The 15,172-nt window shown below is 53.5% G+C and overlaps 1 protein-coding gene and 1 non-coding gene across 2 annotated transcripts in view; one reads left to right on the top strand and one right to left on the bottom strand.

The window, feature by feature from the left end:
* Window positions 1-15,172, top strand: part of TNS1 (tensin 1) — a 215,614-nt gene that overhangs the window by 77,769 nt on the left and 122,673 nt on the right. The window lies entirely within an intron of this gene.
* Window positions 4,092-4,221, bottom strand: LOC150022638 (small nucleolar RNA SNORA19). Its single transcript, XR_016513703.1, has one exon. It is a non-coding gene; the product is annotated as a small nucleolar RNA SNORA19 (small nucleolar RNA).

Genomic DNA, 15,172 nt, shown 5'->3' with positions numbered 1-15,172 from the left:
CCCGCCTAGTCTCTCTCTGCCGCTGCCAGCACATCCCACATCCTTCTCGTCCTCCCTGGAACTGCCTGGTGCCAGATGGCTGCCCCTCTGGCGTAGCAGGCACGGGGCATCGCCAGGAGTATGGAGGAAGGACCAGGCACTTTGGCGCCTGGGCACGATGGGTGGGGGTGAGAAGAGACAGGTGGGATCTGCCAGGATCCCTTATCCTGGGCAATCTGTGCTTGCCCTGGATATCAGCCAGATAAGACTTGTTTTTCATAACCACCACCAATTACCCGGAAGAAAAAGAAGGGGAAAAAAAAAAAAAAAAAAAAAAACAAACCCAAGAACAACAAAAACAACCACCAAAAAAAATTTTTTTTTTTTTTTTGGGTTGGAATCTGCTGTTAATGGCCTATTGGCTGTACATTATTAAGCAGGCAGCTGGAGCTCTGCCAGGGCAGGGTGCTTGAGCCAAGACTCACAGCCTGAACACAGTGTTCCTAGGACAACCATCATTGTGGGGTCCCTAAGGAGAAGTACCCAGAGGAAGGGGCTCTAGCTGTGGCCCCTCGCCCTGCTCATCCTTCCCACCCCAGCCTCTGCTCTGGTCATCTTTCTGAGAGCAGTACTGTGCTGCACTGGAAGCCCAAGCATCCTTTCCCTGGGCCCTGTGGGTCCCTCCCTTTCCAGAGCTGCTCCTTCTGTCCTGGTGGTTAGGGGGACAGGCTCCTGCTTCCCTCCCTGCACGGGTGACGCCAGCACTGGCTCTCCCCGGGGCCAGTGTGATGCGGCGGCCTGAGCACTGGGTTGGGAGCTGGGCACCTGGTTCTAGGATTGATTGCCCTGAGTTCCTTCCTGCGGGGATGTTGGGTCTCCCTTTTGTTCTTCTTAGTCCTCAGTTTCCACACCACTACAAGGAGAGTATTGGGCTGGTCAGCTCTAAATTCTTGTCAGCATTTTGTGAGCCTCAGTGGGGTGGCCTGCAAAGAGCCCAGGGTGATTGTTTCCCAGAGTTTGGACCCCTCCTTGCGCCCTCCCTGGTCCCGTTAGGGAGCCATGTCTAAGCAAGCCCTGTTGGGAGGGACTGGCGACTGGTCCCATTCACCTCTTTGACTGTTCCTACAGAGGCCTTGAAGCTGACCAGGGTAAAGCCCAAAGGCCCAAAGGTGACATCAGTGAGAGAACAACTCGGGGGTTCTGTGACTGCCATCTTGGCGAAGCCAGGGTGACCTTGGTGTGCACAGATACAAGCACAGTATGGGATCCAGGTCATGCCAGGGTGGGCCACTGCCTCCCCCAGGGTCAGGCTGCTGCTGGCACTGCGTGGGCCATGAGGTTGAGAACTGGGTCCTAAGGAACGAACAGTCTCTGAACCTCTGAGAGAGAAGACGACATCACGGATCACCGTGCCGGCTGGGATTCAGTCCCGTCACCGCGGCCTCTTTGCTGTCTTATTATTATTGACTTCGGGCAAGTGACTGCCTCTCACATCGGAGCTTCCTCAATGTACAAAAGCAGGGTTAGAGTGGTAGCTACTCCCAGGGCTGTGGTGAGGAGACAGTGAATGCACTCCCGGGCTTTAGGACAGGGCCTGCCCATCAGCTGTTAGACCCAAGTGCTCCCTCCCTCTGGCATTCGGTTCTTGCCCTTCTTATCTTTCTGTGAACCTCATGTGTTTGTGTTTTTGTATGTTCAGCGTCCCCCTCCTCCTCCTCTGGACCAAGTGCTCCTTGAGGGCAGGCGCTCTGCCTGGCTCTCTCAGGTTCCAGCTGCGGTCCCAGCATGGGGCCTGGCGCACCGCCAGCACTTAAACAGCATGTGTTGAGTGAAGGGGTGAATGAATGAACGAATGAGGGCCAACTGGACAAGGACCAGAACTAGAGACGCAACTGAGCACCTGGAATGTGGAAAGATCCAGAAACTGTGAAACTGCTGAGACTGTCCAGCCCAGGAAGTGAGAGATTGTGAGTGGGGCATGTGTGTGTGTGTGTGAGTGAGAGAGAGAGAGAGAGAACGTGGGGAGGGAGATTTGAATATAGCTTTGCAGGGATTTGCTCTCTGAAGCAGAACCGGGAGCCACAAGATGCAGGGGTCCCCTCAAGGTGGGAGCTGCTGGGTGTGGGAGGAGCTCTGAGGGCCTGGAGTATGCAAGCGGGGCTGGCTGAGCATCTGTCAGGTCCAGGGAGAGCCCTGCTTTGTACAGGATGTTGACTGGCAAGGCCCTGAGGTCCCCGGTGACTGGTGTTGCTGCTTCCGTTAGAGGAGTAGCAGCAATCAGCTGGTGTCTCTGAACTTTAGTTTTCTCATCTGCAAAATGGGATTAATAATGGTCACCACCCATAGGATTGTTAGGGGGATTAAAGTGACCCTGGTGTGCTTTCAGCATAGTGCCTGGCACGTGGAAAGCACTCAGTAAATGTGAGTGCTTATTGAACAGGGCCAGAGAGATACAGAGGAAGGACAGGTGAATGGTGACTCTGGGGTGGGGGTGGGGGTGGCTTCTTTGAAGGAGTAGGATGTTGGGGTGATCACAGAGGGCTGCTCTGTGCCAGACTCTGCACTGAGTGCTCAGAGGTCACACAGCCAGTGAGCGGGGTGGCCAGGCTTCAGCCATGGTAGGCAGTTTCAAAGCCTGGACACTCTTCCCACCACTCCTGGCCTTTGGCAGGATGGAGCTAGGTTTCTGTGATTGCTACACCCTGGGAGGGATAGCACCTCATTTCAAGGTGGAACAAAGTGATTACAGTAGTCCCTCGCTATATTGCGGTTCACTTATCGCGGCCTCACTGTATCGTGGGATTTAAAAAAAAAAATTATACTTAATTATTTATCCCGGAATTTTTCTATATCATGGGGTTTTGTAGCACTGTATACGTATGTTGTTAAAGTTACGTAGGTTTAAGAGTGTAGGATAAATGTAAGGTTCCTACTTCGCCGAGGGATCTGGAACGTAATACCTGTCGTAAGTGAGAGAATACTGTATTATCACTACCTATGGGGGTGGAATCTTAAGTCCTCAGGAGGGAAGTCTCCAGCTCTTTCCCACCTTGAAAGGGCTTTAAAACTGAAAAAAAATATGTATGGGGAGAGGCCGAGGGGTGAAATTTTTGGCAGTCCATTGCCACAAGACACCAGGCAAGGAGAAACAGTCCTAGGGGAACATGGGAGGAAGGAGGTTAGATGTTAAGGAATGGGAATGGAGAGGTGAGGGTGCAGTGAGGGGTTAAGGAAGGGAAGTAGAAACACTGAAGAGTGAGGAGGCAGGAGAAGGGCACACAGTTGGAGAGAAACCCCAGGTTTGGGGGACCTGGGCCAGTGGGTAGCACCAGACCTTGGGCAAGGGTGTCTGTCTGGAGCCAGTCCCCACAGGGCTACTGGGCAGTGGCAAGGGGGTGTTTTTGGGGTGGGAGGCCAGTTGGCCAGTACACAAGCCAGCCTGGGACAGCATGTGTGAGCCAAAAGTTCATCCACTTAGCCCAGCCCCTCGCACCCTCCAGCCTGGCAGCCGGCTTAGCTAAAGACCAGCTCTCACGCTGGGGCCAGCTCACTCCCCACTGCTCAGCGCCACAGGCCTGGCCTTGTCCGGTTGCTGTCCTGTCTTTAGCAGCTGCTCAGCTTCTGGGTGTTTCTGCTTCTTGGACATTCAAAGATAAATAGGAAAGGGTCCCAGGCTTCAAGGAATTCACCAATGAAGGGGCAGAGAGACGGTGGAGTTGTAGGTGGCCGTGCAATTTGCCCTGGCTCGCTTTCCCAAGCAGTTTATCAAGGATTTGATGATACCTGTTTTGTCCTTTCTTTCTTTATTATCTCCCTGTAACCTTCCTTGTGCTTGGATCCCACCAACATTTATTGTCTACTGCTGTCCTCTTCTGGGTGCTCCTTAGTTTGTGGAATACAGAAGAGAAACGTCTCTGATGATGTCTGAGTAGTACGGAGTGAAGTGGAACTCTCAGCCCCTTTGGTCTGGGTTTTGCACCTTTGTTAACGTAACCCAAAGTGCATTTGCCTTTTGGGGGCAGCCATATCCTACTGTGGCTGAACTTAATTTCTGCTTTCACTAAATCTTAGAGCTTTCCCTACACAAACTATTATTTATTTATTTATTTTTTACTTGTCTGAAGGTAACTGGCAACAATGACTAAGATAAGTCATGCTGCTAATTTATCCTCACAGGTTTGTTTAGCACATCAGAAATATTTTTTCTCTTGTCATAAAGAAAAAAGGCAATGAAATGTGCAATATTCTGGTTTTTTTTTAAAGTGACTTTTGAACCTTAATTTGGGACTTGACCCTAAGAGAAATGTTCCTTTATTAATTTCAGCCTGTTTATAAAGTCAGTTTTGCAATTCAATTCATTTCAGCATCTTAGCTGTTCTTCCTACTTTTATTTTCTTTGTGTGCTTAGGAAGCCTCCATTCTTCACCTAAGTTACTTGATAAGTATGTTGGACAAGCCAGGACAGAGGACAGAGCCCTTTGGCAAGTCAGGAAGTTGACATTGATCTATTCATCAACACCCCCTTGGAATCCACTTGGCTTTCTATCTTGTCTTCAAGCATTTCATCACGGATCCTGCCTGCACCTTCCTGAATCCAGATAGCCTAAGTCTGGGGGGCTCCCTGACTGTCCATCTAGAAATCAAATAATATTGGGGTTAGGGTGGTGGACGTGGCTCCGTGAGGGAAGGCTGTGGGCTCTGTGACAAAGACCAGGCTGAAGCCAGTGATCCTTGCTGGGTTGGCCTGAGAGGAATCCAGCCTGGAAACTGAGGCAAGCTCCGAGGAGGAAGGGGCCTCCAACAGGTGTCTGAGAGACGAGCTGTTGGCAGGCTGGGTTCCCATGCTTTTCTGTCCTCTGCCCTCAGATTAGGGTGCCCATCTGAGAGTAGGAGGCTAGAGTGCAGAAGGCCTGGCACTTCTTCCTCCCCGGGGGAGGGTGTGGCAAAGGGCCTGAGGCTGTGCCCATTTCTGCACTTGGAGAGATAATGGAAATGCATGCAAATGAGATGCACATAGGGGACACCGTGGTGAGGAGAGGGTGTCCCTGTTCCAGCCTCAGCCTGGCCTTGAGTGTTAGGGATGACAAACAGAAAGGGAAGTGACCAGTGACCTGGGCTGTGGAGCCCCACCTCAGGAAGGAAGGGAGGGAGAGGGGCTCTGTCTGTGGAGCAACAGGGTAGGGTGCGGCTTCTGGAGTCTGCTATGGGAGACCCCTGGCAAAGGGGGAGGGGTCCCCAAGAGTGACTCTGAGATGAAAGCATCCTAGGGGACAGCCCAAACTCACCTCCAGCTGTGGGAGTGTGTGTGGTGGGGTGATGGTCAGAAAGGAGATGGTGCAACCCAAATGCACAGAGGCTGACCAGATGCCTAGGGTGATCCCCCCAGGGCCTGGTCCCCAGCTTTCTGCATGTTGGGTTCAGCAGGATTCTGAGGTTCAGGGCCTCGTGTCTTGGGATGTGGGCATGTGGCCCTGCCTTCTCTGGAGTGGAGAGGGCCAAGGACACTAGAGTGGGGAGCTCCTGCAGCCCCATCCTAGGAAGATGGGTGTTTGTGGTCAACCCTTAGCTCAGCTCAGAGGGAGCTTCCCCTTAGCTGTGTAAGAACCTGGGAATCTGTCCCCTTGAGAGTGTAGGTCACATGACACGATGCCTTCCAGAGGGAGCCTTGGGACCTAAGGAATTCTCACTCATGTCATGTGGTGACACAGTCTTGAGTTGGAAGATGTAGATTCAAATTCTGTCCCTTTCATCAGCTGCTCTGGAATTTTGGGTAAATCACTCAACTGCTCTGAGCCCACCTCTAAGACTGGAATAAGAATCATAGCCACTTCCCAGGCTTTACTGGGGTCCAGCACAGAAACGCATGTGGGAAAGAATAGGCACTTAAGTACTGATTAAAATGAAATGAAGGAAGAAACGAGAACAGTTCTGGGTCCACCCCCACCCCCCACAGTGGTGGGGCTGAGAGGCCAGGGAAATCTGGATTCAACACTCTTGGGCCCTCTTTCTCTTGACTTTATCTTTGTCCTTTCTCCTCTCTCTGTGTCCCTCTGTCTTCCTTTCTGTCGTGTCCCCTCCTTCCCCAAACAAAGTGCCTAACTCAGCACCTGGCCCCAACACATACAATTCATTTTCCCTGCTTTTCTCAATGGCCTCTCTGTGGCTCCACAGCCACCACCACCACCCCCAGTTCTGTCCCTTTCCTCCTTCTGGGTCCCTGCTTCTGACCCTCTCTTTGTCCCACTCTTGCTCCTCCTGGTGCTCCTGCCCTCTGTTTCTCCAGCTTCTCTCTTCCTTGAACAGGCATCCATTGACTGCTCACTAGATGCCAGGCACTGCCCTGCTCCTGTCTGGGTTCTGCCTGCCTCCCTGCCTCCTAGCAGCCGTCTTCTCCCCCTCTGCCCCCAAAGGCCTCCTGCCCTCCCATCCCCCAGCTCCACTAGGCTCCAACACTCATGTTATTCAGTTTTATGAGAAACCCCCAGGCCTACCCCTGAACGGACCAACCACAACTGGAACCAGATGTGCAGTGCTGCACATGGGGATGGGAGAGAGGGAGGAAGGGAGAGAGGGAGGAGGGGAAGGGGTCTGGGCTGGCTCCAGAGGCAAGGGAGGCGAGGCGGGAGGGGACTGGGGGATGGGAGATGGGAAACCCTGGGAATTCTGAATCTTCATTGGTTAGGAGGAGGAGGCGTGGGGAGGGGAGAGAAAAGGGGCTGAACAGGGTTCAGCACAAAGCAGTTCTCGCTGTGTGTCTGCTTGTGTAAATGATGGTGGGAGAGACAGTGGGGAAAGCCGGTGGTGGATGATCAGCTGTGGGACAGCTCTCGGACATAAAGGGGAAGCTGCTCCTCTTCTTTGAAATCCTCTAGCTCCTTGACTTCCTGTCTGTGTGGTTTCTAGAGACTTGCTGAATTCACGGTTCTGTGCCCAGGTGCTGGGAAAGGGGGTGATGTTGGGATGGGGCATGGAATGTTTTACCACCAAAACCTCCTTGAGAGCAGCTGGAGAAGGGTGTCTCTCAGAGTCCCCCGAATCTGCCGCAAACCTGGGGTGGGTGGGATACACTCAGAACATCATGTGTTTGTCTAATGGTTCCCATGTCTTCCTTAGCATGGCCAGTTTTTCTGCCTGTGATTATATAGCTTTGAAGATAAAAGTCTGCCAACAATGATCTTGGTACAGCCTTGTGAGAAATTAAGCATTAAAAGTGCCCATTTGTTTAATTCTTAACTGATCACCTATCCATCCGTCTCTTCGTTCACTTATTTGGAACATCTTTATTGAGAGTCCATCATGAGTCAAGCTTCTGCTAGGCACTGGACAAACTACGAGAGGGGAGGGAAAAGATAACTAAATCTTTGCTCTGTGGAAGATACAGAAGTGCACCCAACAAGGGTATGTCTTGTCATTAGTATATGAGCAAGAGCCTTGGCTCTTCAGAGGGGAAGGTTATCTACCAACTGGTACCATTGGAGGAGGATCCATGAAGGGTGTGGCTTTTCAGTTGAGCCCTGAACGCTGATGTGGAGAAGAGGGAGCCTTGTGACAAGTAGGCTCAAGAGTCAGAGCTATCCCTGAGGGCTCCGAATGTCCTGCTGTAGAGGTGGGGCGGGATGGGTGGTGGGTTGGGGCAGGGACTATTAGATGTCAATCAGGATGACAGTGGGTGTGGGTTGGAAAGTAGAGATGGGAAGGATGATTCTTCTGCTGTGCCATGACCCTCCAAAACGAAAGGGGCACCTTTCATTTTTATAACAGACTCCCCACCTACCTGTAGAGTAGCCTAGGTGGTTGATATGGAGTCCTCACTTCCGTCCCCTGACTAGGGCTGATCCAAGCCCAACAGCAGACCTTGGTCTGCAGGAGGCATGAGGTTAGGCAGGATAAGGCTATTCGGAGTCACCTTTGCCCCAGAGTTGGGATCAGAGAGGGCTGGGCAGGGAGCCAGCGAGACCTGGGCCAGGTTTCCCGACTTAGTCCAACAGTCTCAGAGGCATGTTATGTGGGGCCTCGGTCCTCCTCTCTCTGGCAATACCCGGCTGCTCACCGATCGAGGCTGCTGTTAAGGCTGGTAGGTTGTGAGATGCTGAAATTTGGGACTCTGGGAACCCAGACTCTTCCCACTTGGGAAGGGATGAGGTCATCTTGCTCTGGAGATGGGAGGTGGGTATACTGACACCTCCATCTTCGCCTTTCCCCCATCAGGTCCTGAGAAGGTGCCCCTCTCCCACCCATCCTCAAGGGTTTCACTGCCACGGATGGGGTTGGGGAACAGCTCTCTAAAATGCTGACCATCTCCCTTGTTACTCTCGTGCCCCCATGTTAGACCCTTCTGGGTCTCCCCTGTCACTTTATTCTTTGGAAGATTGAAGCCTGGGGAATGGTTTGGTTGAATTAATAAAATCGGTGAGTTAGTACTGGAGAAGATGTTGACTGCCTTTGCTCCAATCTCATCGTGCAGCAGGGCACACTGAGGCCCATGGATCAGGCCCCTGGCCTAGGACCTCACACAAAGGTGGCCAGCACTGGGACAAGAAGGGCCTTTCAGTTTCTGAAGGGCTGGGTGGTGAGGAGCTTGGCTTGGGAGTCAACCTGTCAGGTCTAAGCTCTCACTCTATACCATCCTGTGTTGTTTTGGACAAGTCACCTAACTGCTCAAACATCACTTTCTTCAGCTAAAATAGCAGGGTGATTCCAAGATTCAGTGAGAAAGTGTTCAAGAGCCTGGTTTCAATAGGTGTGCAGCAAATGACTTTTCCCTTTCCCTCAAAATAATCTTATCTGCTTCTTCACTTTTATCATTCATTCAGTACTCCAGACTTTTCAGATCTCATCTCCCCCAATATTTTAAGTTATAAAGCCATCTGTACATATAAAAAAGTTGAAAGGAACTTATGGTAAATGCCTTGGGTTCTATAGTGAAAACTTTGGCATATTTGCTCTCTCTCATTTCTCTCTGTCCATCCATCGATTCATTTATTTTTTGATGCGTTCACTGAAAGGAGATTGAAGCATGCATTTAATTAACTAGAGTTCAATTCAAATCACTTTTGCATGTACAGTCACAAATATCCATAAGGAAAAAGCAGATTCAGAAGTGAGATTCTTGGTCACCAGCCACAAAATGAGTGCTCTATAAAAGTTGAGAGTTGCTGTTTTTTATCATCATCATCATCATCATCATCATCATCATCATCTCACCAAACATACTTCCCCACCCATCAGCCCTTTGGCCATTTCAAGGCAGTTGGGTCTCTCCCATGGGATTTTGCCCCCTTTTCCCACCTCTGCCCTGCAAGCTCTTTGGCCCCTCCCTGCGGGTCCCCAGGGAGGCTGCTGGGCCAGTGGCTGATGGACAGGGAGGCTCTACTTCTCGGCATGTCCTGCTTTGGGTGCCTGTGCCCTGCCACTGCCAGCCTGGCCAGAGCTGGGCGTGAGTGCTGCAGGGGTTAAAGGAGGCGGCCGTGGGGCGGGCTGCTGGCCGGCTCCGGGAAGAAGGCGGTGCGTTGCTTGCCCGCCTGCCGCCTGCCGCTGCCGCCCGGGGAAGGGAGCTGGGGGAGCAGCGCCCTCACTCAGTTGCTCCCAGCAGTGGCCCTGGGGCCAGCTCTGCTTCTGTGCCCGCTCCCCGCCTGGCCACAAGGCTCACTCACGCCCTCCTCTCAGCAACCAGCTTCTTGCCAGCTACAGCTGCTGCCCCATCACTAACCTACCACTCTGTCCCGTGAACTCAGATGCCCACCCCACCCAGGGGTTCCTCTGCCGGAAAGGTGAGTGTGGGGTGTGTGGGTGCTGCTGGGCTGTGCTCGCAGATGCTGTCAGGCCATGAATCAGGGCATAAATTAGGGGAGGAGGAGGTTAGCCCTCCTGGTCACATGTCTGTGGGGTAGGCTGACCCCTCAGGCCAACCTGTCAGTGCCTTCTTCAGATGTGTCTGAGGTTTTTGCAGGGATGTCTGGGGTGTGGTTGTCCAGCCTCAGAGAGAGGCACGTTCAAAGGAGTTTTGTTTGCTGGGGAAGTTGCTCGTGTGAGTGGCTGTAGACCCCTGCCAGCAGAAGTGAGTGGGGAGGACACCTCTACCACAGAAAGGGGGAGGTTGGGAGTGTTTAGTCTCTAGCACTCTCTTCCCCACCTGCCTGCCCATCATGGGGCTGCCCTGGTGAAGAGGACCTCGAGAAGAGCAGGCGTTTTCCCTCTTAGTTCTTTCCCTGCTACCCGCTGGAGCTATTACAGGACAGCTTTTTCCCCCTTGGGCTTATCCCTGCTCCCGTCTCTCATCTCCCCAGGGCTGGCCACAGCTGCAAGGGAGAGTCTGGCCGGCCTGGGAAGGTGGGAGTTAAAAGCACTTCTCTCAGCGTGGGTCCACGCTCCTTGCCGTGGGCATAGCCTGGCATGAGTGCCCCCTGCCGCCCTCCCCCAATCTGCTTCTTACTCCTTCCTCACCCCTCTGGGCAGAAATGGCTAATCCAGGTGGTTAATGAACAGACACATACAGCTGCCTTTCACTCCCCTCTCCTTCCTTTCCCCCCACCCCTGACCCTCGGATGCCCTGCCTGCCACCCCTTCCCAAGCTGGAGAATTCATACAGAGCTAATCTCAGTGTCTGTCCCTCAGCTCCCACTTCAGGACCAGGGCCAGGACTGCCTACCCAGTTGTTTTGAGGGTGTCTGTCCACTGTCCTAGAAGAGGAAATTGGGAGGGGAGTGACCGAGGGGTGACTGACTAGGAGAAGCCTGCTGTGCTCCCAAGTTGGGCTCCCTGCAGGGGGTGAATGGGGTTAGAGGACAGGATGGGTGCTTGGTAGTGGGAGGCAGAATGGGCGGTAGTGGGGTGAAGCTAGGAAGGGGAACTGGAGCTAGGGTTCAGAGTCTTTGGGGTACAGGGGCCTTTCTGGAAACCCTAGCACCTGTTCCTTGTGGCAAAGCCAAACTGGGGGGCGGGGAGTGGGCAAGAAGGTCAGGAAGGACACTCTCTTTCCTTGAATCTCTGCTGGGCCCCTTCCTGAAGCTTCCTGGGTGGGGTGGGGACCATTGTGGCTCTGATTTGGACTTAAGTTGCTCCTACCCCTGCCAGCTGGCGGCTACTTCTATCCCCCCCACCCTTGCTTTCCCCCAGAACCTCAGAGCTGAGCCACCCTCGGCCCAACCCCTCTGGCCAAAGGGTGTGGAAGGGAGGACCTGGTCCTGGATCCGGTTGGGAAGCTGGGTGGGAGGGCTTCAAGTGGGACCAGTGCTGGGATCCCACTTGGTGTTGGCCTTGACTCTGCTGCCCACGGAGGGCGGGGGCCTGGGAGGGTCTCAGCTGGTCTAACAGATCTGCCAGTGCTGGGAGCCGGGACTTTGATCTGGAAAAGAGAATTCTTGGGTGGTGGAGGAGGCAACTTGGGAACCTCTGCTTCTAGCCAGGGGGCCTTGAACCCCTTGGCTGTCCTTCCCTATCCCTCATCTCATACTTCTACACTCTTCACTTTCCTCAAAGCCCCAGTTCAGAATCTTCCATGGGGGCTGTGGTGTGAGAATGATAAACACAGAATGCTGGTGGCCAGGTAGAGAGAGTGGGCTGGGGTGCAGCTGAGTTCTGAGGTGGGGTCACCATTTGGTGACCACCTTCTTGTCACTGATGGACTGTGACCGGAACTTTGGCGTCTGGGAGCTCTGTTTCTTCTGAGGTAGGAACAGGGAGCAGAGGGGCAGAATGGGTTTGTGTTTGGTGAAGGAAGCTTGGCATGAGGGTAATGAAGGGCTTTCTAACAAGCGAGAGAATGGGCTGCCTTGTAAGGTAGTGAGCTTCCCGTCTTGGGAGGCAGTTCAGACAGAGGCTGGACAACAGCTTGGAAGGATTCCTGAGCTGGGATGTGGTTAGAAGAGATGAACTTGAAGGTCTCTTGGGGATGCTGAGGTCCTGGGATTCTTGGAGTTGGGAAATTCTCTGACACCCGGAATAAGAGAGCAGGAGGGTGGTAGTCTCTGGCTGGGGGGTAGGGGGTGGGCACAGATGAGGACCTTGCAGGCCAGGGGCATCCCCTCTAGTGTTTGGGGAACAGAGAGCCTGCTCTCTGCCCTCACACCCGTTGCTCAACCACCCACCAGGTCTGCCCCAGCTGCTTCCTGCAAAGATTCTGAGTTTCTTCCGATTCCTCTCTTCCCGCTCTATGCCTCGCCCTGCTGGTTAACTCCATGCGATCTGGAGCAGACCTGTGGGCTCTGTGACACTGGGAAACGGAGGGGTCAGAAGCAACACAGACCTCTACGCCCACCCCTCTGAAGTTAGAACCCATGTCCCCCTTGGAGGGGCTACCTGGGGGCCAGTGTGCCGGGATGGGGGAAGGGAGGGTTGCTTCGAGGTTGGGCAGCTTGCCTGCCCCCTAAGAAGGGGCCTCCCCAGCCTGCCTGGAGATGGTAGGCAGAGCAGGGGTGCCAAGATCCGAGATGTAGAACAACCCAGGGGCAACTCTTACCTAAGCCTCAGTTTCTAAATTTGTAAATAGTGCGGGTTGTCAGGGTGGCTTGAAGTGGTTTGTGTAACTAGCAGCAGGGGGTACGAGCCAAGGCTGTGTTCTCCAGGGCTGCTCAGGAGGAGTGTGGGGGTGCGGTCACCTCACTCCCCCCCACCCCGCCCCGCCTCTCCAGCCCTGTTTGCCAAGGTGAAGAGCTGCAGGGGGAAGGGTGGCGTGGAGGTGCCATTAAAGAGGCACACCAGGCCTCTGGAGGTTTGGGCTTCCCGTGATGGGGTTGTCAGGGTGGGCTCAGGACCCACACTCGGCCTCCTGTCCAGGACTGCTTCTCCCTCCAGCCTTCCTCTGCGGATGCCCCTTTCATCCCTAGTGGAGACTGAAAGAGTGGGGTCTGAGGCCACCCCAGTCAGCCCCCTGCCTCTAATCAGGGCAGCCCCATGCACAGTCCTGGCTTCTTCCAGGGATACAGTCCCTCCCAGTGTCTAACTTCAGTCCCTTGTCTTGAGTCAGGGACTAGGCGGGGCTGCTCTTCCCTCTGGTTGGACAGAAATCCAAAGAGAAATGGCTGGGTGTGAGGGGCAGGGCGAGATGCTGAGTGTGCTCTGGAGCTCAGAGAAGTCAGGGTGGAGCTGGGGCGGTCAGCAACGGCTCTTAGCTCAAGACAGTTCCGGCTTCTTGGCTTATTTGGGGGGCCACATATCTCTTTTACCCCAGGAAGGGAAACTGAAGTCCAGCTGAAGGTTGTCTATTGAAGGAGGCAGAGGAGTCAGGCGGGAAAGCCCTCCCAGTCACTGAACTGTGAAAAAAGCAAATCAGAAATAAGTATGGTGTCGGGAGAGGGACAGAGTGTTTTTGGGAGACTGGAGTCCAGGTTTCTGTCTCTAGCATTGTCCCTCCAAGGCCCTCGCTTTTAAATTTCAAGGTTATTAGGCATGCAGAGGTGTGGGCACCACTGGGCTGGAACGAGGGTAGAGGGGGCGCTGGGGTTGCCAGCTTTGTGGGCTGTGCCCACCTCCCTCGGCGTACCTTCCGTTATGCATGGTCGCACTCGGCCCACCTCCTTCTCCTTCCTCCATTCAAATTGCCTGAAGCACTTTCCCATCACTGAAGGGAGCAGCCCCAGGGCACGTAGCTGGGTCCCTGTTGCCTCTACCCAGTTTGGTGACTTTGGCTATCTTCCTACTTCTCTGCACCTTGGTTTCCCTTGGGAAGGGTGTCTGATCTCTACAGATGGAGCCTGTGTGGGATGGCGGTGGTGTGCCCGAGCCAGGGCTAATCTGGGCTCTGTAATCCCTGCCTTTTTAGGGCTGGAAGCCTGTCGCTCAGGCTGGGTGTTCTGGGAGGCAGGAGCCGTCTTATTCTGGTCCAGAAGGGTGGGATCTTGGGGAGTTGATGGGGACAAGGGGTTCCAGGAGCCCAGAATAGAACTGTATCCTTCCTTTCCTATTGGGGGGGGGTCCCCCATCCTACATCCAGGTCCTCCTTCCTAGGCCTTCTCCAGCAGAGAATATGGGACCCCTCTGTCTTCCTGGTCCTTGCAAGCTTCCTGTGTTTAGCTGGATTACCACCCCCTTGAGGGCAGGCCTGTGCTTTTTGCCTCCCTGGTGATCCTTGCTGTGCTTGGCAGAATGCTGCTTGGTGGGAACTGATTGGCTAAGGAGGGGCAGAGGGGCGAGGGTTTTAGACAGGGCTGGGATGGGGGTAGATTGATTAGAACTGGAAGCAGGTCTGTGTTCACTGAAAAACCTAGAATGAGGCAGGACATGCGACTCCGGAGCCAGACTGCTGGGGCTCAGCTCTGGATGACCACGTCGACTAGCTGTGTGGCCTTGGCAAGTGATTGAACCTCTCTGAGCCTTCATTTCCTCAGCTGTGAAGTGGGATAATCATGGCACCTGCTTCACGTATGGTCGTGAGGCTCAAAGTGTTAGTCTATTTTAAATACTTTGAGCAGTGCCTGGCACATAGTAAGTGCTCAGTAAATGTTAGTAATGGTTATTATTATGGGCGATGATGGTGGTGGTGGTGGTATTCTTCCAGGAGCCCACTGCTGGGTTGACCCTTTTCTCTCTTATCATGGTTGTTTCCATCTGTAAGATGGGAGGATTATGGGACCAGAGCGTGGAGGAGATGGTGGCATCATGTTCCTTCAAGGGGTTCTAATGTCAAAGCCCAGACAAGATTCTCTCTCTCTTTCTCTCTCTCCTTCTCTCCCTCTTTCTCTCTGTCTGTCTCTATGATAAGGGGAAGCAGGGAGCTAAGGGGGCCTCCGGAAGTCTTGTCTGCCCAGGGAGCTGATGCAGATATGTGTTTATGGCAGACTCTGAGAAAGTTGCCATCACTGTAAACAAGATGTATTATTATAAACTAGTCCAAGCTCCCCTTCTTGGATCCCATCCCATCCCTTGATGAAAGTCAGTGGATTGGAGACTCCTAGGCCTGGCAAGGACCTGCCCTGGTCTTTGGGCAGGCTCCTCTTGACCAGGGGCTATACTCATAGGTGTGGCATCTATATTTTAAAGTGGGATCCCCCCCAAACTGCTGTAACTACCCTTTAGGTTTCTCTGACGTCTAATCTGCAGCTCCTTGCTGTAACTTTAGTTCTATTACCTTGTTGGTAGGCGGTAGGAGAGAACCATTCTCAGCCCTTCCTGCAGGCTGTATGGCTGTGAGCGTTGAACCCATGGTAGGGTTCGGCTCCTAGCCACACTCCCTGTCCATCCCAAGCCCCTGATCTCT

This window comes from Furipterus horrens, unplaced genomic scaffold (assembly GCF_987537825.1).
Source record: "Furipterus horrens unplaced genomic scaffold, mFurHor1.1.pri manual_scaffold_1, whole genome shotgun sequence".
NCBI lineage: Eukaryota > Metazoa > Chordata > Mammalia > Chiroptera > Furipteridae > Furipterus > Furipterus horrens.
Note: the sequence above shows the minus strand (reverse complement) of the source record. Positions and strands in the feature narration are given on the sequence as shown.